The sequence below is a fragment of the Balaenoptera borealis genome (genome assembly GCF_965194805.1).
Source record: "Balaenoptera borealis genome assembly, chromosome: 9".
Lineage (NCBI taxonomy): Eukaryota > Metazoa > Chordata > Mammalia > Artiodactyla > Balaenopteridae > Balaenoptera > Balaenoptera borealis.
Genome location: NC_138873.1, coordinates 60,723,723 through 60,749,089, shown reverse-complemented (window position 1 = coordinate 60,749,089; position 25,367 = coordinate 60,723,723). Strand labels below are relative to the sequence as shown.

The window sequence follows — 25,367 nt, the reverse complement described above, 5'->3', positions numbered from 1 at the left end:
TTACCACTACATTTTGCCATCTTTGTATCTCCATTTTAGCCCAGAGCAAACAATTTATTTCAAAAAAACGTGGTTTCCATAAAATGTTAGGAAAGTGAGGGAAGAATGACCTTTATAGACCCAGCCATTTTCCTCCAGAAATGATAGGCAAATGAGTTGTATAGAAGAGTCAGTTTTTTTTTTTAATGGAAGATTGAAAACTCCACTAAAAGTATGACATGTATATGATACTTACCAAGTTCTAAATACTCTACATGTATTAGTTTATGTACTCCTCAAAATAACCATACGAAGTAGTTACTATTGCTGCCCCCATTTTACAGATGAGGAAACTGAGGCACACAGAGGTTCAGAAACTCACTTGAGGTGGTAAGTGTGTAGATGGGATTTTACTAGGGCCCAGAGTCTGTTTTTAACCACTATGGTAACCTGTTTCTCAATAGTTTTTTCTTGACTTCCTTAGATCTCTTAATTTTACTTACTCAACAGACATTTATCAGACACTGAACATTGGTCAGGCACTGAAGGGGAAAATCAGATATGGTTCTTGTTCTTCAGGAACTATATTAGCTTATTTCTACTGATATTGAATATTCTGTGGAATACCTTTTTCTCTTCCTCAATTAGATGGCTAATGGAGGTCCAACTATATAACAAGATGAAAAATTGATGTTTGAAAAGTTGTTGTAGTATAACAGGTGAACTCATATAAAGTTTCTCTTTATTGAAAAAAGAGGCTGCATAGATTTGGATGTGCATTTTCTTTGTAAATATGGGTCTGAGCAACTGAGATTGCAGACATTAGGAGTGTAAATGGAGGAGATTGGACAAACAAGGGAAGTGCATGAATGTATGTGTGTGCACGTGTGTGTGTGCTTATGTGGTGTCAGTACAGGGACTAACAGGCTAGAAAGAGAAATTCAATTGCTGTTGCAAAAATTCTAGTGTTGTAAAGGTGAAAAAAGGAGAGGCTGACAACTGGGGAGGAGATGATTGGTGGTCCAAAATACAGGGAGGTAAAAACAAAAAGAAAAAAACAACTTTTAATAGCTATGAACCAATGACCACATAATAATCTTTGAAAGTTATAAAAATCCTATGTAAGTAGTTTTGTATGCAGAATAATAGTGATTAGAAAGAAGACGTTCTAGAGAACATTTATTATTAAAATATTCTTCAAATGGCTAAAGTATGTCATTAGTGAAATTTGCTTTCTTTATTGTTTTTCCATGTCCCACTCACTCTAACTGCTTCCTTTCTCCACTATTCCTTCTCTTCAACCTCCTTCCTGTAGTTGGTCTCTTTAGAAGAAATTAGACCTACCAGAATTGGCCAGTATGACATACTGCAGGACCTTTGCCCACACTGTTGTACTCAACTGACGTTTTGTGGATCTGACTGCCTTAGAATAAATTCTGCCACTGAACAGCTGCACCTAGCAGGAACATCACATAGATTTCTGGGAAGTCCAATATTGGAAAGACGTCAGAAAATTGGAGTCAGTTCAGAAAAGAGTAACAACTGAAAAGGAACTGGGGGAAGGGGATGATTTATGAGGAGATAATAAAATAAATATATACTGTGCATCATCCTATACATATACAATACATAATTCTGCAATGGGAATATGTTAAATTAAGAAACGTATTAATTTCAATGAAATCTTCAAATATGTTTCAGCTGAGATAATATTTAAGTTATTTAAAACTTATTTCTTAGAAATTAGGAATTAATGATAATTATTTATCACCATTAATAACTGATAATACTTAGTAGTAATTATTTAAAATGCCTGGTAATTTTATAGAACTGGTAGAGTTTCTAGATGTTAACTGTGACACATCTAATTTTTCTTATTTTTTATTTTATTTTAAAATTTTTATTGGAGTATAGTTGATTTAAAATGTGCGTTAGTTTGTGTTAGTTTTGGGTGTACAGCAAAGTGAATCAGTTATACATATACATACATTCACTCTTTTTTAGATTCTTTTCCCATATAGGCCATTATAGAGTACTGAATAGAATTCCTTGCGCTATACCATAGTTTCTTATTAGTTAGCTATTTTATATATAGTATGTTTTATTTTTAATGAACAAATGTTTATATTTAATGTTGATTAACCAAGCTCAGCAGTTAATGAAAAATAGCCAAAATTACACAGTTTGTGAATTTACTAAATGCAATGTCAGACACATATTAGGCTCTTATGAATATTTTTAAACAAACAAATAAGTGCTAATAAATCACGTTGGCAAAAATGTTATATTTCTGTAATCTCAAGGAAGTAATTGCAAGATGAAAACGAAAAATTTAGTTTTTTGTTAGCTTTCAAACCTGTGCATTTGTGCAGATAAAATTTAAATTCATCTGTCAGGTAATAAAATGATTGGTTTTTTAAAAATCATTTTTTAAAAATCTGAAATTGTTTTTAACACCTCAGTGTTCTTAGAAAGAATTGCTGTTTTGGTGATATTAAGGTTTCCACAGTCTGAAACTTGGTGTGTCTCTTTATTCATTTTGAAGTTTTATTTGTAAAGAAACTACAGATTTCCTTAGAGTGTTTTTGAAAAATAGCCTATGTGTTTATGGCTATTAAAAAGAGCATTTCCCCATTTTCATCTTCTAACTGGTTAAGGATAAAGTAGAGGAAAGCTGTGGGATTTTGTTTATATAGATATCTACTCAATGACAGAATTATGTTACTAATTCAGCATTTTTTCTTATTTTCTCTTGTGTTTTCATATTTGATGCAAACAGGAGTGTTGTTCTCCTCTTCAACAGTTACATTGCTTATTTACCTTTCATATGTAATTATAGAGCAATGTTAAATACTATCCAGATTAATGATAATATTAATGGTGAGGGTTGTGATGGAGTTTAGTATGCACGTTGCTAGTGTTTCACATTTAGGAGGAATTTAGACCAATCACTTTTTTTTTTTTTTTTAATTGAAGTATGGTTGATTTACAATATTGTGTTAGTTTCAGGTATACAGCAAAATGATTCAGTTATATATACATGTATTTTTTTCAGATTCTTTTCCATTATAGGTTATTACAAGATATTGACTAGGGTTCCCTGTGCTGTACAGTAAATTCTTGTTGTTTATCTATTTTATATATAGTAGTGTGTATCTGTTAATCCCATACTCCTAATTTATCTCTCCCCCCTCCCTTTTGGTAACCATAAGTTTGTTTTCTATGTCTGTGAGTCTGTTTCTGTTCCGTAAATAAATTCATTTGTATTATTTTTTAGATTCCACATATAAGTGATATCATATAATATTTGTCTTTCTCTCTCTGACTTACTATTCTGTAAGTCCATCCATGTTGCTGAAAATGGCAATATTTTATTCTTTTTTATGGCTGAGTAATGTTCTATTGTACATATATACCACACTGTCTTTACCCATTCATCTGTCAATGGACATTTAGGTTGCTTCCATGTCTTGGCTATCGTAAATAGTGCTGCTATGAACATTGGGATGCATTTATCTTTTTGAATTAGAGTTTTCGTCTTTTCTGCATATATGCCCAGGAGTAGGATTGCTGGATCATATGGTAGCTCTATGTTTAGTTTTTTAAGGAACCTCCATACTGTTTTCCATAGTATCTAGACCGATTTACATTCCCACCAACAGTGTAGGAGGGTTCCCCTTTCTCCACAGCCTCTCCAGCATTTATTATTTGTAAACATCTTGATGATAGCCATTCTGACCGGTTTGAGGTGATGCCTCATTGTAGTTTTGATTTTAATTTCTCTAATAGTGATGTTGAGCACCTTTTTATGTGCCTGTTGGCCATCTGTATGTCTTCTTTGGAGAAATGTCTATTAGGTCTTCTGCCCATTTTTGATTAGATTGTTTGTTTTTTTTGATATTGAGTTGTATAAGCTATTTGTATATTTTAGATATTAACCCCTTGTTGAAGACCAATCATTCTTGATTCATGTATTTAGGCATTGCTGGCAGTGCAGTGTCTGTGGCAACTTCTCAGCTCTGGCATTGTAGTGTGAAAGCAGACACTGACAATACATAAATGAATGTGTATGGTTGTATTCCAGTAAGGCTTTATTAATAAAAGTAGGCTGCAAGTTTGCTGATTCTTGCATTAAATAGTTAATTCTGGTCTTACTTTGCTTTATTTAAAGCCTCAGATTTTCATGTTATTTTTCTTTTATTGACTACATTTACTTTATTTTTTAAGTTTTATTTTTTATTATTTTTAATAGACTATTTTTTATAGTTTTAGATTCATAGCAAAATTGAAGGGAAGGTATAGTGATTTCCCATCTACACCCACATATGCATAGCCTTCACTGTTACTGACTTCTCCCACCAGAGCAGTACATTTGTTACAATTGATGAACCTATACTGACACATCATAATCACCCAAAGTCCATAGTCTGCATGAGGGCTCACTCTTGGTGTTGTACATTCTATGGGTTTGGACAAATGTATAATGACATGTATCCACTATTATCATACAGAGTATTTTTACTGCCCTAAAAGTCCTCTGTGCTCTGCCTATTTGTCCCTCCCTCCCTCTTAGTTCCTGGCCCTGGCAACCACTGATCTTTCTATTGTCTCCATAGTTTTGCCTTTTCCAGAATGTCATATCATTGGAATCATTCATTATGACTACATTTACTTTATTTACTTTAAAATTTACCTTTTTATGTAATTACATTGTAATTGTATCTCCTAATCTGTAATAGTACAAATAGGAATAAAATTGTCTATTGACTACCCTTGTATGATTAAGAAAATTTGATTAAGTAATACACAAATGAAGAACTACAAATGTTCAATAAGCATGAACATATGCTTAGTCTCACTAGAAGTGAAATAAATAAACACTTCAAAAGAAAGTATACATTTATATTTATATACCTATCAAGCTGCCAAAAATGAAAAATCATTACCTGCTTATATGTGTAAATGTCTGTGAATGCGGGATGGAGAGGGGAGCTGGGAGGAATTGACTTTCTGATGAAAAACTAAAGAGAGAATAAACAGATTCTTTCTGGAGGGTAAATTGGTGATACATGTCAAAGCCTTAAAATGCATACTATTTGAACATAACAATTTATTTGTAGAAAATAAAGAAATACCCAGAGGAACACTAAGTGTATTTAAAGCAATGTTCATGATGACATCATCTGCAGAGTAAAACAACAACTACAATTGGGAATGTTACTGAGTCCAAGCTTGTACTGATCGCCACACAACAGGCCAAAAAAATCAAGAGGTGAATTTTTGGGGCAAGGAATAGCGACTTTATTCAGAAAGCCAGCAGACCAAGAAGATAGTGGATTAGTGTCCCAAAGAACCATCTTACCCAAGTTAGAATTCAGGCTTCTTTTTTTTTTTTTTTTTTTTTTAATCTAGTAATTTGTTATACTCATATGTCATAGTTAGTTGTATTTGTCAGGCTTCTTTTATACCAAAAGGGAAGGGTTTGTGGCTGGTTTTTTTTGCCAAACTTCTTGTTCCCCAAATCCTTTGCTCTTGCAGCTAGCTGTCCAGCTAGATCTGGTCACAGTGTTCCTATAAACCTCCGACAAGACAAATGTTATTCTCTGTTCTGCAACTTTTTATGTTTTTATGAATGGAAAAGTGTTATACCTTTAAAGGTCAGAGCCTTGAGTATGGGCTATCTTGTATATTTCAGGCTCTAGGCAACATTCTTTTACAAAAGGTCAGAGCCATCATGACTAACCACAGGCAACAGAGCACAAAGTTTAAAGCTAAAGGAATAGATTCAATAGTAGTCAGGTTTGTTCTTCTCTGTTACAGAAGTAAATTTCAAACAAATTGGAATTAAGTGTAGGGGACTTCCGTTTCTTATAATGATGAATTGATAATGTAGCCCAATTCACCCTAAAAAAAAAAAAACTGGAAGCAATGCAAAGCATCTTCCTAAATGGATCGTATAGTTAATAAGATGGTAAGAAAATACCAGACAAAGAACAGAGAAAACAATAGATTTTAAAGAGGTATGTCCCAGTCAGTCTTCGGCTATACCTAAGTTGTAAAGCTGGAATTTTGGTAGAGTGTGAAGCAGATATTGAAGTTCAGTCCTTATCAAAGGGAACTACCCCTACTCTGGCCTGGATCCCTGACAGGCTGTCCCCTTGGGGATAGGGAACATGAAATGTACTCTGAGCGGTTATCCACATGGTCCCAAAACCTTAAGCCTCGGTCTCAGATGGCTACCACCCTTACATGACTGGCAGAAGGAAATGAAGTTTCCCTCTGACGGAATATATAATTTCCTGGGTCTCAAATTACTTATAAATGTAGGTTTTCAAATAAACATTTAGCAAACAACCAAAGATAATGAGGTATAAAATGAATCGAGACAGCATCAGCCACAATCAACAGAAAGAGCAAAGAACAAAAACAGACCTCTGCACTCCAGATATTAGAAATATGAAACAATTATTTTTTCCATGTTAGTGGAAATAAAGGCTAAGCTTACAAATTTCAGTAAAATCTGAAAACTATAAAAAGTGATATAATTATGCAAAAAAGCCCACCTGAAATTATAACAACTAAAATCTGAGTCGATGTTAAGAACTCAAAAGATGGGTTTACAAGCAAATTATGTATGTTTGATATATTCTGAACTTCAGGGTAGGTCATTAGAAACTATGCAGAATGAAATGTAGAGAGAGAAAAATATAGAAAATTCAGAAAATAGTAAGAGAGCTAGAGAACCTGACAAGAGGACTTAGTTAGCACGTTTAATCTGCATCCCAGCAGAAAAGAGAGAAAATTATGCAGAGACAATTTTGAAATGACAATGACCGACAACGTCTAAGAACCACTGAAACACATCGATCCACTGATTTAAGAACCTCAAAAAGCCACAGGCAAGATAAACAAGTATTTTTTAAAAATCTACACTTAGAGACTTAATAGTGAAATTCCAGAAAAATAACAATGTGGTACTGGCTAAACTTACTGTAGTAAGCATATGAAGCTGAAAATGTTGATGCACAGTTATAAATCTAGGAAAAGCTTCTAGTATATTAAGTGGAAAACCACCACAATACAAGGGCAATAATACCTTTCAAATATGTATATCTATATAGAGGACTGCCTTGAATATACAGTAAAATGTTCAAAGTAGTAATTACTAGATGGTGGAAATTTGAGAGCCGTAAGCTCATTAGTCATTTTTAACACTTATACATATTTTATTATTTTTCAAAAATAATTATATTCTCATAGTGTAATTTAAAAATCAAGGTTAAAACACAATACCCAGTGCTGGCGAGGGAACAGTAAAATAGATACTTTCATACTCTGCTGGTGGGGTTATATCTTGAAACAAACTCAATGTTGGGAAATTAGATTGTATGTATCAAAAGCTATAAAAATAGCCATGCCCATTGATCTGGTGATTTAATGTCTGGTTATTTATCCTAAGGAAATACAGACTTGCAAGAAGATTTTATGCAATGCACAGAGATGCTCAGTACACAAATCCTTTGCCTAGAACACTCTCCTTCATTGGGCACCCTTCAGGTCTGCCTTGAAATGTTGCTTCCTCAGCATGATTTTCCCTCAGTATCCAGTAGCAGTTGATACTCTTACCCAGTTCTTCCCATGATGCACTATATCACAGTTATAATTATGTGGGGTTTTTTTCATCTTTATCTGCATCATTGCCATCTTCTCCTCTTACATATATTTTAAGCTCTTTGAGGCAGGGACTACATCTTTGTTCTTGCCTCTTCTCCTTTGTGCTGAAACAATGTTTCTAGCTCATTATGGGTAATCACTAAATTTTTAATAAATTCATAAAAATGTTTCTTTCATATTTTATTTCAATAAAAAATAGAAAACTAATAAAAGTTCAGACTGTTAATTTTTAAATGTATTATGTTATATCCATCTATTGGATACCACAGTTGTTAAAAATTAGTATTTTACAAAAATGTTTAGTGTCTTCTAAAGGTTTTTCTTATATATTGTTAAGGAAAAGAGTATGTATGAAAGAGTATTTATGTGATAAACTCACCTTTAAAAATCTCACAGATTAAAAAATATATATATATCAAATATATTATCTTTTCTATTCAACTGTACAAAAATATGTGTGTTTATGTGGTGTATGTATAAAGGTAAACATAAATATAAATATATATCTTTAATAGGCAATTCCTCACTGAAAGGTGAATATGAATAATGACCTAAAGTGCTTGAGGACGTGAATTGTGCTTATGTCTGGGGAAAGAATTTTAGGTAGGGGGAACATCAAGTGTGAATGCAAGCATGTGCCTGGCATGTGTGAGAAAGCAAGGAAACCAGTATGGGGGAATGGACAAGGGGAAACAGGGGTGATGAATTCAAAGATCCGTTAGCAGAGATTTTACTTTCTTTGTACATTTATCCTTTCTTTTAGGTTTCACTTTTTTCTTAATTATAATTGTTAAGGGCTTTTGTAATGTTTTAAAAGATATCTTAGATTTTTTCCTTAATGGTTGTCTTTTTTGAATTTCTTCTTATATATTATATTATTTCCTTTGCCTGGTTTTACACTGGTATTTTAAATTCTTTGGCTAACTCTTCAAGTTGACTTCATTTATTTTTGTACCTTTTCTTTTAAAGAAATAATGAAAATGAATGAACTATAGTTTATAAGTCTCCCTTTTTTTTTTTTTTTTCCGTGTTGCTAGGTTTGCAGGATCTTAGTTCCCCATCCAGGGATTGAACCCAGGGCCATGGCAGTGAAAATGCCAAGTCCTAACCACTGGACTATCAGGGAATTCCCTCTTTGAATATAATTTTGATTGAATTAATAAGTTTTTACATTTAGTGGGGGTTTTTGTTATTTTTTCATCGTTTTAGTTGTAGTTATTTTTAAGTATGAATTTTTCTGCTTATACAACAATAATATGTTTATGGTAGAAGAGTGGAAGAAAATCTAGAAAGGAGGAAGAAGAAAATAAATAATAATCCCACCCATCATCCACTCATTCAAATGCATATATAGTTATTTTCCTTAAATTTGGGATATTAATTACTTATAGTTTTATAACCTGAATTTTTCTGTATTTGGCTTAATAATATTTAGACATTATAACTAATTTTTTCGTGAGAAAATACATTTTTTGTGTGTGGTAGAAGTACAAAGGACATGAAAGGACATGAATGTAAATGCCCTTCTTCCTGATTCCCAGTGTTCTCCACTTGCCCCAGCTAAAGACAATCACTGTACCAGTTTGCTGTGTTTCTTTGCAGAGATATTCTATTGCAAAAACTAACAAGTTGTTTTCTCTTCTTTATGGTCAGAATATCTGTTGCTTCTTATGTCACTTGTGGTGATAATTGTGAGCCATTGTTTTTCATGATCTAATTCAGTTACTTTTGAAGTTAGTAGAGATTCTTCCTAGATTCGGACAATGGGCTGTTGATTCTTGTTTTTAGCATTTAGTTTCCTTTTGTATTTTCTCCATAGGTATTTTAGTGATAAATTTTGATACCCTGAAGTAAGGACTTTTATTCAAAACTTCGCTTAGCAGGAGAATCATATTTTTCTCTTGTTTTCATTTGTTGGTTCCTGTTTTATTTGTTTATTTTTGGTTTGTTTGGTGCTAAATCATATTTTCTTTATTTACTTATATTTTTACTGTAAGCCACCATAAATTCTTTTTGGAAAGAGATGCACTATAAATCAACCAATACATAAATAACATTTTATTGTTGTGCTACAAAAAGATGATGACTAAGTGTCCACCACCAAGAAATTGCAAAAGCAAGTCTTGGTATAAATGAATGCTGTATCAAGTGTTAAAAATGTATTTTTATTGACTTGGAAAGATGACATTTTTCTTAGTAAGAAAAAGAGCAGGTCACATAGTACTGTGTATACTGATATGACTTTAATTAGGAGATGTTTATATTGATCTGTATATGCCCATATCTATATATGCCTATATATTCCCCTATGTACGTATGCCCGATTTATCTATACCCATATCTATATATACTTGATCTATACACGCCCACATCTATCTATGCACAGAGAGAGGTCTTGAAGGGAGTTTGCCAAAGAGCGATGATTTGTGGTGGTACCTCTTATATGGATGTTATAATCTCTCATTTATAGTTCTATTAGCTTTTTGATTTTTTATCATGTATACAGAATTTTATCAAAATTATTATTTTCCTAAAAGAGACCTGACAATTTTTTTCTTTAAATAACTCTTATGTCCAGAATGCCAAAGTTTAAAACTCAGGCAGCTTGTTTACATGTAAGTTGTAAAACTTCACCTAGATTTACCTTTTACTTCTAAACTAACACAGGGTGACGCATCAGAGTTTTGAGTGTCATTCAATTGGCTATAATTTCTGTTTACATACAATGCATAAAAGTTTGAAACTGATTTTTATATGTTGCATTTAACTACAAATGGGTTATTTTATCCTAATTTCTTGTCAATTGGTGTTTTAGAAGCATTTCTATACAGAAATCTTCCTAAGAAATATAGAAATAATGTTCTCCCTTTTAGTAACATCATATCTTTAAATACTAAAATCTCTACACTAAAATAATAAAGCTTTGTTATTTGTTCATAATACATATATGGTTGCTCTGCTGTGCAAAGGACAGGAAAGTCACAAAGCTTCCATGTAGAAGCTGGTTATTAAATATTCAAGGTCAGTTTATCAGGACCTTTATTATACCACCAGAAATCTTCTATAATGAAGAGCTACTTGTAACATCAAAGCACTGGAGACATCATCTCTTCCCCCCATAGCCCATGACCTAAAAGATTTTCTTTTTATCTTTATATGAAAGAAAAACATGCTTTTCAAAAAAGGCTCAACATTTGTGGACATTGTGTGCATCATGTAAAGTAGACTCTGGATGTAGTCTATGAGGTTTGCCTTTGCCCAAGTGTTTTGTTTTTTCAACATTGTGCTTTTTATTATTTTCTTAGAGAACCAGAAAAAGGAATTTTGTTTTAAAGTAATTTTGAGAAAGAAAATGGTTTCTAATTAGCAACACAGGGTTTTTTCCCAGAATAATCTGAAGGTCTGAAAACGTGGCACTGGTACTTGTTGGACCTTTCTTTCATATTCTTTTTTGGGTTTTCTTTTTGGTGTTTTTTTTTAACATCTTTATTGGAGTATAATTGCTTTACAATGGTGTGTTAGTTTCTGTTTTATAACAAAGTGAATCAGCTATACATATACATATATCCCCGTATCTCCTCCCTCTTGTGTCTCCCTCCCACCCTCCCTATCCCACCCCTCTAGGTGGTCACAAAGCACTGAGCTGATCTCCCTGTGCTATGTGGCTGCTTCCCACTAGCTATCTATTTTACATTTGGTAGTGTATATATGTCATATTCTTTTAGAAAGTAAGGGAAGCATATTTTATCGGACTTTAGAGATAGTTTTAGGAATCCAAAATTTGAATAGTCATCTCTAAAAATGAATATTACAACCAAATTGGACACTCATAATTGAGCCAGAAGCCCCTGAAACGTGAAGAGGAATGTCAGTGTGCCTGCCTCCCTTTCATTTTCTATCAAATACAGAGTATTAGGGGCAAAACAAAGATGGGAATAATATACAACTGCAACACAGGAAAGGGGACTTTTCTAAAGAAATTACCTAAAAGTTTTCCTTTCACCTGATTTCAATTGTATCTTGCCATATAATACATATATACATTTAGAGACTGTTTAATCATGTTATTTCTATTTGCATGGAGACATACAATGGTAAGACATTTGTAAGTGCTTTTAATAGTAATTTCACATGGTTGCATGAAAAAAATGCTTGGATTTGTGTTAATACCCCTGGTTTTTTATGTGAAAAACCCAAACTCCAGTATTTATTTGGTTGATTTAGAATCATTAGAGGAAAAGAAGTTGAGGGAAGAGATATTTTTGTTAATTAGAAAAGCAGAAGTGAAATAAATCTGATTCTTGGACTTATACTCTTTGGCTTTTTTAGTAAGATGTTGAGTTTGAGAAAATATTGCCCTAGAGTAAATTCTAATTTATGCTGAAAAATTTTAGATGCATACTATTCTGCATGAAAGTACAAACGTGAGTAAATTATGTATGGTGACTACTCGTTGCTTAAAGCCTCTTGAAAAAAGAAAAATATTTCTGTTTGCATCTCACTAATATGCCAACATTTGGTTAGTTACGTTTACTCCTGTTTACCACAGGTAAACTGCATGGGACATCAGACCGCTCATTATAGAGACAAGTGTGCTCCATTCCCAAAGTTGGATGACCAAACAAGTCATGGTGCATATTGTAATTTCAGTGCTACTGTACATCTTAAAGCCGTCTGGGGTAAGATGCTTACTAAGCACTGCATTTTGGCTGTCAGAATGCTTCATGGATGGTAAATAAAGGCAGTGCTATGGGTTTGCGGAGCTAAACAAATATCTGATGCATTCTAGAAATCTCTTCTAGAAAGCTTCTACTTTGAACCTTAAGTTTTGGAAGAAGTACATTTTGCATTTATTGACTAATCTTTCATTAAAAGCACACTTTCTAGGGCATTCATTGGAAACATCCACTTCTGTTTTCTTGTGATGAGTCAATGCCCATTTCACCTGGCAGAGAACTCAATTGTCAGCAGTGCTGCCCTTTGAAATGTTAGTTTTCCCTCTTTCTAGTTGTATGGTCGGTTACTATTTTTAAAACACAACAAAAACTTTGAAGGGTAAATAGAAAGACCAAAAGCAGAAGAACTAAAAAGAAGTGTATTTGTTTAATTCTTGTCATTTTTCAGAAACCTTATCTCTGGAATTTAATGCCATAGTTTAAGATCAAATTACACAAATACCTCAGTAGGAAATGGATAATTTTTCCTTTATACTTATTTATAGATGTTGCTTTTTATAGTTATCAGCTGTGTCATTGATAAAATCATGCTATAGAACAACACCGAGGCCAACAAACTATGGTCCGAAGGCCAAAGGTCAAATCCTGCCAGCACCTGTTTTTGTAAAAAACTTTACTGGAATTCAGGCCGTTATTTATGCATTGTCTATAGCTGCTTTCTGGCTACTATGGTCGAGTTGAATAGTTGTTATAGAGACTATAAAGGCCCATAATGTCTAAGTTATTTACTCTCTGGTTCTTTACAGAAAAAGTTTATTGACCCCTGTTCTAGCACATGGATTTGCTAATTTGTAAAGGAATACACAAGTTTTTTGTTTGTTTGTTTTTGTAGTATGTAATAAAGGGGAAGAATAAAAATATTTATTATTTCAGACAAATTTTTTTCAGTGAAGTATACTTGCATTATTGCTTAAAAATTTTTAAAGTCTTAACAATTTCCTATAGAAGGGCATCCTTGCTTGGATGCAAATTTGTGTACACTGTCAGGTGGATAGTGAATAAGTTGGTATCTCTTCAAAGAAAAAATATTTTCTAAACCATGCTGTGAGATTGGCATAGAAGGAAAACTGGAAATAGGGTTCAGGTGAGTCAGTGAAGTGGCTTCTAATCATGCAGCTATTATCTGCCTGAAAACTGCACAAACTGAGGTTAGTCTGCAGGCCCTATCAGCTTGTTCTTGGCGAGGCTCCCAAACCTCTAACTGTATCATGGCTGTGGCTTCATTCTCTATAGCAGATTATTCCCATGGCTGTCTCAAAGATAGTCTCTGGGCCAATTTTTTTTTTTTTTTTAATCTGTCACATTTACTTCCTAAAAAAAAGTAAAAGAAACTTGTTAAGAAATAAAAAGAGTATATGTGCTAAGTTATTTTTAAATTTTTTTGTATCTTCATTTGGTTGTTAAATAGCTGTGTACGTATGTGTGTGTGCTTGAGTATACGCATGCATGATTAACGAAAACTAGTAGAATTGTGAAATAGTGTACTGAGTTCCAAAATAGAGCTTTTCTATAAAACATCTAGCAGAAGGATAATAGATAATGATGCAATGGTTAACATTACTGTTTTCAAAAATTGAAAAGGAATCGTCACTTGGAGCCAGTTTGGCATTTTCCTATATGACATCCTATTTAGGGCTCTGAATCTCAGCTATGCAGTTTTGTGAATTTGGATCCAACAGAGGAGATGTAGCTTTCACACAATTTTCTTCAGTTATAAGAAATATAATCATTGCAATGGGATGCCTCAAACCTGGGTCACTTAAATCATTTTTGAAGACAGCAGGTGCTCTTCAGGGACATTCAAGATGGGGAAGGTACCTGTTGTTCATTGCATCTCACTGTCACCCACACAGACTCAGTGCAGGCCAGTGTGTTCAGGAGTCAGTCAGGAAGAGGGATATGAAAATGTTGCAATTTAACAAATGTTCTAAAATATAAGTATAGAGAAAAATATTTTGCAAGGCTAAGCTGTTTAGATTCCAAATATTTAGATTTTCTCTCAGTGTTAATCCTGAGAAAGTAATTGAATGGGATATGAAAATATAAGTATATACATTAAAATATAATTTTCTGAAAAAAACACCCACTTTATTTTGAGCTAAACAAAACAAGGGTAGTTTCAGATTCAATGCATTATAATGTTAATTCATATCAGATCTTGGGAGGAAGTAACCTATTTTATTCTTATTATTTGTTGTCTCAAGATATAGGATTCCTACACTTCTGAATTCCAATTATATGCAGTAGAATTTTGAAGATATAGAGCAGAGGTCAAAATTTTGGACATTGTGATACATATAGCCCACTGACTTTCTATTGGATATAAATAGCTTTTAAAAAACTAGAAATTTTATTAAAATATAGATTGTAAAATTCCATTGAAAATCTAGGAGATTTTGATGTTTGTTTTGTCTTAAAATTTTTGTTAATGTAAAGGTTGTACATGCACTTGGTATAAAATAAATTCAAATGGTACAGAGGGTCATAAAGAGATTTTCTTGATCCCTGTCCCAGCTTTACATTTTCTTAAGTGTTGGTCCATGAATGCTTATGCTTATATGAACATACAAGTGAAAGAGAAAATGAAATTATGATAAACATATTTTTCTATGCTAAGTACTTTTAATTAATTTTAGTGATTAACTTCCATTTATTAACTTTTATTACTTTACTGCTTTATGCTTTCTTTTATTCCAGTTTTATTGTCATTGCTTTAGTATTTTTAAGTTCTTACGTTTGATAAAACTTCCTTTTCTCTTCTCCTACTTACATTTGTTATTACGTAAGTTTCAAATGCTGTCGCTTTGATGCTTGACAGGCCTTGTGGTCATCACAATGACATAGGGAGGAGGGCTTCACAGTGCAAGCAGCAGGGCAGGCTGAGAGGACGCCGTGTGGCCCTGTGAACACCATGCTCCGTGCTACAATCTTTCAGTCCCTTAAATAGCCATCCAAAAAGTTTCTAAAAACTCACAGCTAAAAACTATTCCTGGAGAAATAATGATCCTCTTCTTATCAAAGACTGGACATGTTTAGCTACATTAATGTTATTTGAACCCTTCTAACTACTGAAAGGGTCAAGGTGGAGAATAGAATCTAGAATTATTCTGATATATTTTCCAGTTCTTTTCCCTGGTGTATTGAGTTCGAGGGATCTGGGGGCTGATCAAAGAAACAGATATGACCATGAGGTGGCAGTAGCACACAGTGAGTTTTATTTGGGCAGTGCTTTGACAGGCTTGCACTTCGGGAAATGTCCCTCACAGCAGGAGACCTTCCAGAGGCAATGGCGGGGGGACTATACCTAAAAGAGGAGGAGGGCAAGGGGAATCAGAGAAGGATCAGAAAGGGGATTACCTGTCTAGATGATGTTGCTGAGCAGCATGATTGAGAGTCTCTGGTTCAGAGAGCTCTGAAGGGTAGCAGCAGTTTGGGGTCTTTCTTTTATAGCCACAGAATTTATCTGATCTATGATTAACAGATCTTGGGTGCAGTTTTGTGTGGTATGCAAAGCAGGAAGGCTCTAAAAAGCTAAAACCTGCTTATTTGGGCTACATTTAAATCAACTGAATGTGTAAAAATTTGGGGTTTTTTGGTGGGCTTTGGAGCTACAGTCCCGAGCTGCTGTGAAGAAATAGACAACATAGGGCCAATGTACAGAAGCCATTTTTTGGCTCATTAATATAACAGCTAGGTCTCACTAATTTTGTTTGTGTATGTGTGTTTTGTTTCATTATAACATATTCCAAATACACATAAAATATGCATACCAATATAATGTATAACAGATACACACCATCTATATTTGTTAAACTCATAATTTTGTCATAATTGCTCCAGGTTTTTTTTTTTTTTTTTTTTTTTTTTAAATTTTATAGCTACTTTTATTTTTATTTATTTATTTTTGGCTGTGCTGGGTCTTCGGTTCGTGCGAGGGCTTTCTCTAGTTGCGGCAAGCGGGGGCCACTCTTCATCGCGGTGCGGGGACCGCTCTTCATCGCGGTGCGCGGGCCTTTCACTATCGCGGCCCCTCCCGCCGCGGGGCACAGGCTCCAGACGCGCAGGCTCAGCAGTTGTGCCACACGGGCCCAGCCGCTCCGCGGCATGTGGGAGCTTCCCAGACCAGGGCTCGAACCCGTGTCTCCTGCATTAGCAGGCAGATTCTCAACCACTGCGCCACCAGGGAAGCCCACTCCAGGTTTTTTTAAAGAAGTAAATCACTAGAGTTTAATTCCTTGTGTGCCACTCCCTTAAAACTAGTCCCCTCCTTGCCCTCTTCAGAGGAGTCTCCTAAGTATGTTTAGATTCAAATACTATATATATGTGTGTGTGTGTATTTTATATATATATATATATGTAATTTAAAATGATTTAAAAACTTGTTTTGGGATGATTTAAAACTTTATATAAATAACATAGCATACATATTCTTCTGTCCTCTCCTTACAATTTTTGAAATTTATCCAAATGGATCCAGTTGATATCTATAGATCAAGTTTGTTTTCACTGCTAAATAGTATTTCATTATGTGAATATAACATGATTTTTGAACAATTTCATATTGATGGACATTTAAGTTGTTTCCAGCTTATTATTTTTGCAAATGATGTTGTAGAGAGCATTCCTAGACATATCTTCTTATGTAAATGCTGCTATTTGGCTATTCCATTTCAATACTCTGGAAATAAATTGGCAAATAATTCCCAAACACCCCATGTGCACAGTGTTGGGATGATAATGAAATTAGATATACTTTCTATTTTTAATACATTTATAATCTTGGTTTAATCTTGTATATATTCCTAAATAAGAATGACTCTAGTATTTGATAGTTTAATTTTACCTTTAATTTTACTAAATGTAAATTTATTTCTAAGACAGCAGTATTGTCAATGTCATTGCTTGATTATTTCCCCCAATATTTGGTTTTGGTAGTCTTCCAAATTGCACAGGCAAATGTGAATGACTGAGTTATAGTTTTGTCTTAGGGAGAACGTTGTGTTAAAGAGCCTTTCTGAATTCCTAATACTGTCACTTGCTCGGTTAATGATTTATTAAATACTTCACAGCAATTAGATAAATGAGATTTTAAAAAAATGTTTTCCACTACAGCTCAAGTAATTGAAATCACTCCCTTCAGAGCTGTATTTTGGGAAAATAGTGGCAGGCACATGACGTAGTAAGGATAATGATCAGTGTAAGCTGATAACTTATAATGGGAAATACATACAGTGTTTGAACTGCATTCTAAATCACTTGTTTTTCCAGCATTTATTATATGCAACAAACACGTAGCAAGTGGTTAGCTAAAACAGGTAGTTTGAAAATATTTTAGCATTTTTATCCAAACAAATGTTAGAATTTTTTTTGAAAATGAAAAATGCTAAGTATAATAAAAGTATATATTTATGCTCTTGGCAGCCAAATGTGCTTTTTAATGGAATTTAAATAAATGGAATTTTTATGACAAAAAAAGCAACAGTAAAAGCAGTGATTATGTTTTTCATAGTTCATTTGCCTTCTTTGCCCTGCAGACCTTGTGTGGAGGAAAATGAGATCCCGAGTGAAGTCTACAATGTCATTGACTCTGAAGAAGGACTCAGAGACCCACTGGTGTTTAATGACCCTTACTGGCCTATGCAATGGGAACTGGTATGATCTTCAGAAATAGATGGTTCTTTGGCAATGTTAAGAAATATTATTTTCGTCATGTTTTAATGCAGTAGACAGACACTTTTATGCACTGCCTGCTTTTATCTATTGGTTTTGCAGAGAGAGACTTAGCAAACTTTTGATGAAATATTACTGCCAGCTTATTAATGAGTACTAATTCTTTTAATTTGATTACATCCTTAGGGTTTGATTTAGCCTATAAAAGATACCAGTAAAAAACCTAAGACATTTAAATTTGGTGCGTGTAAACAGGCTCATTACATAGAAATGTTGTTGCCATTCAGGCTTGAAGTTCTTATTTTTGCATAACCAGAATATATTCTATATTACTTCAATAATGAGAGAACTTGTCTTTGTCTATATGGAGTAAGTGGGAGTTAGAACATTGCACAACAAACTTTTTTTCATAACACTTACAGTGTTGGACTTTTTAGGACTACATTGCCCTGTCATTTATACAAGACTGTGGCAATGGGAAGGTCTGAGAAAAACACACATATTTTTTGAGCATTAACAAGTAAAAAAAAAAAAACGTTGAAGTAGATACCACTAAATATTTTTAAGGTAAGTGTTTGGAATGTGAAAACTGTTGTGGTAGCTTTTTATGTTGATCATTGGCAGTTACCAAGCCTACTCTCTGAAAAGAGCAGAAAACCCATATTGGAAAATGTCCAGGTCACTTTTCTGTAGCTTTAATTCACCTTTAAAAAGTGAAACATAATTTAGAAAGTTCTAAGAGATGTATGTGACTACATTTGACATTTCAAACACACATGCACAGAAACTCAAGTAAAAAAAAATAAGAATTTCTTCAATTACATGGAGTTGAAATAATTGCTAACAAGTGAGTGGACTAGAGCTAATTAGGATAATGATAGTCAAAGATAAAAGGAGTGAAATTAAGAAAAAGGAGTGAGGGAAGTAGCTAGATAAAGAAGGAAGGCGTGAAATGTGGGGAAATTTTTTTCAACTTTCTCGTTTGTTGGTTTTTTTGACCTGAAGAAGCAGTAAAAAGTAAGATGAATACTTGAAGATTACATTTGTGATACGTTGTAATTAGTCACCAACAAGAAATACTTTTTTTTTTAAATTTTATTTATTTATTTATTTATTTGGCTGTGTTGGGTCTTCGTTTCTGTGCGAGGGCTTTCTCTAGTTGCAGCGAGCGGGGGCCACTCTTCATCGCGGTGCGCGGGCCTCTCACTGTCGCGGCCTCTCTTGTTGGGGAGCACAGGCTCCAGATGCGCAGGCTCAGTAGTTGTGGCTCAAGGGCCCAGCTGCTCCGCGGCATGTGGGATCTTCCCGGACCGGGGCACGAACCCGTGTCCCCTGCATTGGCAGGCAGATTCTCAACCACTGCGCCACCAGGGAAGCCCAAGAAATACTTTTTTGTGTAGGGTTATTAAATGCCCAGCTCCTCTATATTGAGGTCAAGGATTTTAGGAGACACAAGAGGGAAAGAAGATGGAAGGTAAGTGATATAGGAAAAACAAGAAGAACTGAGTAGCAGTCAATAAAGTGACAGATTAGAAATGGAGAATAGTCTTAGAGACTATTAAACAATAAGCCCTCTTAAAATCAGACAAGCTTGTGAAAGGAAAGGACAGAAAGCAGAGGTAGTAGGATAACTCTATCATTTTCTAGGGCACAAGTTGATAGACTTTTTCTGCAAATGACCAGATAGTAAATATTTCTGGCTTTGTGGACCACATAAATCTCTGTGGCATATTGTTGTTGTTGTTGTTCCAGTCCTTTAAAAATGTAAAAACCTTTCTCAGCTTAGAGTCATACAAAAACAGGCTATGGGTTGGATTTCACTTGCCGGCCATAGTTTACTGACAGCTGTAGAAACTAAAGGGAAAAGAGGCGTCAAATAGGAAGTAGCCATTCAGATTTAGCTCTCTTTCTCTCTTTTTTTTTTTCATTTAAGTATAGTTGATTTACAATGTTGTGTTAATTTCTGCTGTATAGCAAAGTGATTGTTATACATATATATACATTCTTTTTTATATTCTTTTACATTATGGTTTATCACAGGATACTGAATATAGTTCCCTGTGCTATACAGTAGGACCTTGTTGTTTATCTAGTCTATATATAACAGTTTGCAGATTTAGCTATCTATTAAGCATACAGGTGCTGTGCTATTTACACACTACACTAGCACAACTCAGCAATGAAAAGTCAAGCCAGGTTATACTAATGTCAGTAGCCTTCTAGATTATTACTGCATTCTGGTGGCACCATTCTAGAGGCATGTCTGCCAGTATGGAAGAGATTCTTCATAATGCCACAATGAGCCATAATACAAAATTGCAAAGAAAGAATTGCAGTTTCCAGTTGGAGTTCTAATGTTATTCATAACAGCAGACCTAAGCTGTGTTACAAAACCCATCTACTGTTGAGAATACCAAACTAATTTCATTGAAAGATTGAATGGCACAGGTGTGAGTTCTCCACAACCAAGCATCCTGAAATAGTCTATTCTTTATTTTTGTGTCCATCTACTCCTCAGACAACCTATGGCAATTTGGTTTTGTGATTCCCTCACACTTGCCTTGGTGATCTTCCCCCACCTTCATGCGCTCCACTTAATTTCCCAATGTACTTAAGACTTTCCAGTTCTTATCTTACTTGAATCATCAATTAGGAGCTGATAAATATCCAGATAAAATGCAAATGGCCATGATTCCTCTCCCAAATTCTCTTTGCTTGTGCCTCCTCAACATTCGTTCCTGAGTAATTCTTTCTCATATTCTAAAATTCACTCCAGGCACTATATTCTAAAAGAATATCCTTTTCACCTACCAGAGTGGATTGGGCCACTTTTACTCTGTACTTCTGTGCTCACACTACCATTGGAATGCGTGAAAAAGTGAATAAATGAATAGTTAATGCTTGACAATTTGTGTGTCCTCTCAGCTAGACGATAATATGCTTAAGGACAGGGACGATGCTTTATTCATCTCTACATTGCAACTCATGGCAGGAAACGTGACATTTTTAATACCAAATAAGCATGTGTTTAATTAGCAAATTTTGGAATGCATGTATGAACATAGCTCTTCATTTTTCTTCCTTTTGTTTTGTATTCTAAAGTAAGAAAAATCTATTTAACTCTTACCTGCTGTGAGCTTGTGTTCTAGTAAAACTGGTTTTCAGTTGAAAAATCTGCTTCTATCTCTGCCAGTAATTTTAAGGACAAAAAAAAAAAAAAATAGATCCTGTAATAGGAAACCCCCAGTAGAGTGGCTTGAGCAGAATGAGGTTTATCTCATTTAAGAAAAAGAGTTGGTCGAGGGCCAGAATGAAATCTCACAGCGCCAAGACCCGAAGCTCCTTCCGTCTGCCACCTCACTTGTGTCCCTCTTACACATGCCTCACTGCCTTTTCTGCACTTCACGTAGTAGTGAGAAAAAAAGAAGGTATATGGCACCCCCAATCCCTTGTGGACACAGCCAGGAAGTTGTATTTGTGTGCTCGTCTCAAACTTGGGGGTCTCTTCCTAGGAGAGGGAGGAATATATGTGAGGAGACAATATGTTAACAGTCTCTTCCAAGTACTACTTAAAAAGCAAAACATTTTAAACAAAAATGTAAGTAAACTCTCTGGAATTTCTAATTAATATTTGATATGTAGCATGAACAATAGAGAAATATGAGTATAGGAGATAGGAAATTATAAAGCTATAAAATAATTTTTGAAATTGCAGGGAATTTTTTAAACAATTGTTCCATAATGTTGAAACTCACCTGATTCGCCATTATTTGCCAAAATTTATCATGGCAAGTAACAGAGAATCAAATGTCCCAAGTCTGAACAGAGTATTGTTTATATGGGCTAAATTCACCATTTAAATAAAATGTCAGGGACAAACTCTTCCAAATATATAATACTAACTTTTTCTTTCTACTCCTACTGTTATTCTCAGTGAAAAATCATTTTATTATCATAAACCCATCTAAGAACAGCCACGATATTCTTCTGCTAAATATTTGTACAATTCTGCTAATGTGAGGTAATATTTATAATTTTTTTGTCCTAGTATATTTTTCAGAACATGTTTCTTGAGAAATTCTCATTAGCTTTTAAATATCATTGTAGTTCTTAAGATTTGCATATAAAGTTAATGCTGCTTCTGCCTAAAATTGTGCTAAAAAGTATAATTTGAAGAAAATGGTGACTTACATTTTTTGAAGTACTATGTTCTAATGATAAAGTTCTTTAAAATATTGTGCTAGGTTTTTGCAATCATGGTCAAGTGTTCCATCATGTTATCTGAAGTAAGTAGCCTAGAAGAAGTGAAAGTCAAAAAGGTGACTATTTTTATTAGTTTATATAGGCAAAAACAAAACCCATTTTAACTGATGCTCAAAGCTCAATAGACATTGACAAGAAAAATTACAGCAATATAATTTTCAGGAAGGTAAGGTTATTTGATTTTTTTCTGCTTTAATTTTTGATTCAGAAATTAATTTTTCAAAAAAGAAGTGTTGCATCTGCACATGCATTATTTTACCTATAAGACGGTGAAACAGATGATGTGAAAGTGAGTTGACAACATGAAATTTCATCAGTGCAAAGGGCATTAGGATACTCTTATAGTGTTGGGGATCAGTGTCTGTGAGCTAGGGCTTCTTTCCTTCCTCAGCCTCCGTGCCTGTGTGGACTGCCATAGCACAGGCCAGAGGGCCAGGTTGAGGACAATGTCAAGAGAGGTTAAACCTATGAGTTTAAAAGAGAGGTTAAACCTATGAGTTTAAAAGTTGCTGTGACTAAGTGTGTTAGGAAGAATTTATACTGGGTATATTAGGGTATAAGTTTAGACAAATGTGGATTCAGATCCTATGTCTCATCTGTGACTGTCATGAATATTTTAATGTTCTGAAAATCTGTTTTCTTATCTGTAAGAAACTTAAACTTTGCAGGATTGTTCTTAGAATCAAATGAGATTATGGACACAAAGGATGTGTCACAATGCTTGACATGTGGTAGGCATTCAATGAGCAACTTGGCAGCTGGCCAGATTCCTTTCCTGTTATGGGTTAAACGTCCATTACATAGGAAGTAAACTATGCAGAATGCTCATTTCTCAACAATACTGGATGATTAAAGCAGTACTAGTGCAGGTTGTTAATAATTCTTGTGTTATAATGGGAATAATGTGTTAGTGATCTCCAAAGAAAGACTTACCCCACAAAACATACATAAGCAAAAAGTAATGGGATACAGGAAAAAAATTAAGGACTTCCATTTATATTTATTTTTTATCTTTAATTTTTTAAACATTTTTCTGATTGTATTATAATCTGTATAATGTATTAGTATATTAATACATGTTTTCATTTCCAAATAATTAAATATATAATATGGGTGTATGCACAGCACATTTTTTTATGAGAACACATGATCAAAATGTTTGAAAGAGACTGATATACTCAAAAAATACTCATAAAATGGATGTCACAATGTTTTTACTGAGTTTCTGGTAAATGAACAGGACTAGGCATTAATTCTTTGAAGATGAATCAGATATGGATTTTTATATTAAAAATCTTAAAGTCTAACAGAGGTATTAGCACACACTAATAAATAACTATATTATTAGATGGCAATAGATTCTATTAAGAAGGCAAAATTAAGAGTAGTTATTTCGAGCCTTCAAGATGGTAGAGGAGTAAGATGTGGAGATCACCTTCCTCCCCACAAATACATCAAAACTACATCTACATGTGGAACAACTCCTACAGAACACCTACTGAACGCTGACAGAAGACCTCAGACTTCCCAAAAGGCAAGAAACTCCCCACGTACTTGGGTAGGGCAAAAGAAAAAAGGAAAAACAGAGACAAAAGAATAGGGACGGGACCTGCACCTCTGGGAGGGAGCTGTGAAGGAGGAAAAGTTTCCACATACTAGGAAGCCCCTTCACTGGTGGACACGGCGGGTGGCAGAGGGGAGAAGTTTCGGAGCTACGGAGGAGAGCGCAGCAACAGGGGTGCGGAGGGCAAAGTGGAGAGACTCCCGCACAGAGGATTGGTGCTGACCAGCACTCACCAGCCTGAGAGGCTTGTCTGCCCACCCACTGGGGTGGGCGGGGGCTGGGAGCTGAGGCTCGGGCTTCGGGTTCAGACCTCAGGGAGAGGACGGGGGTTGGCTGTGTGAACACAGCCTGAAGGGGGCTAATGCGCCACAGCTAGCCGGGAGAGAGTCCGGGAAAAACTCAGGACCTGCCTAAGAGGCAAGAGACCATTGTTTCGGGGAGCACGAGGAGAGGGGACTCAGAGCACCGCCTAAACGAGCTCCAGAGATGGGCGCAAGCCGTGGCTACCAGTGTGGACAGCAGAAACGGGCATGAGATGCTAAGGCTGCTGCTGCAGCCACCAAGAAGCCTGTGTGTAAGCACAGGTCACTATACACACCTCCCCTCCCGGGAGCCTGTGCAGCCCGCCACTGACAGGGTCCCGTGATCCAGAGACAGCTTCCCAGGGAGAACACATGGCACGCCTCAGGCCGTTGCAACGTCACGCTGGCCTCTGCTGCTGCAGGCGTGCCCCGCATTCCATACCCCTCTTTCCCCCCAGCCTGAGTGAGCCAGAGCCCCCTAATCAGCTGCTACTTTAACCCAGTCCTGTCTGAGCAAAGAACAGATGCTCTCAGGCGACCTACACACAGAGGCGGGGCCAAATCCAAAGCTGAACCCCAGGAGCTGTGTGAACAAAGAAGAGAAAGGGAAATTTCTCCCAGCAGCGTCAGGAACAGCAGATTAAATCTCCACGATCAACTTGATGTACCCTGCATCTCTATAATACCTGAGTAGACAAGGAATCATCCCAAAACTGAGGCAGTGGACATTGGGAGCAATTGTAGACTTGGGGTTTGCTTTCTGCATCAAATTTGTTTCTGGTTTTATGTTTATCTCAGTTTAGTATTTAGAGCTTATTATCGTTGGTAGATTTGTTTATTGATTTGGTTGCTCTCTTCCTTTTTTTATTTTATATATATATATATATATATATATATATATTTCTCTCTTTTTTCCCCTTTTTCTCTTTTTTTGAGGGTGTATGTGTATGCTTCTTTGTGTGATTTTGTCGGTATAGCTTTGCTTTTGCCATTTGTCCTAGGGTTCTGACTGTCCGTTTTGTTGGGTTTTTTTTTTTTTTAGTATAGTTTTTACTGCTTGTTACCATTGGTAGATTTGTTTTTTGGTTTGGTTGCTCTATTCTTTCTTTCTCTCTTTTTTTTATTACTTTTTTCTTTTTTTATTTTTAAAACTTGTCTTCTATTTTAATAACTTTATTT

The 25,367-nt window shown here is 34.9% G+C and overlaps 1 long non-coding RNA gene across 1 annotated transcript; it reads right to left on the bottom strand.

Moving 5' to 3' along the window:
* Positions 1–24,084, bottom strand: LOC309634835. Its single transcript, XR_014248459.1, has 2 exons — positions 16,583–24,084; positions 1–16,223 (listed from the first exon to the last, which is right to left on the bottom strand). It is a non-coding gene; the product is annotated as an uncharacterized lncRNA (long non-coding RNA).
* Between the last annotated feature and the right edge of the window lie 1,283 nt (positions 24,085–25,367).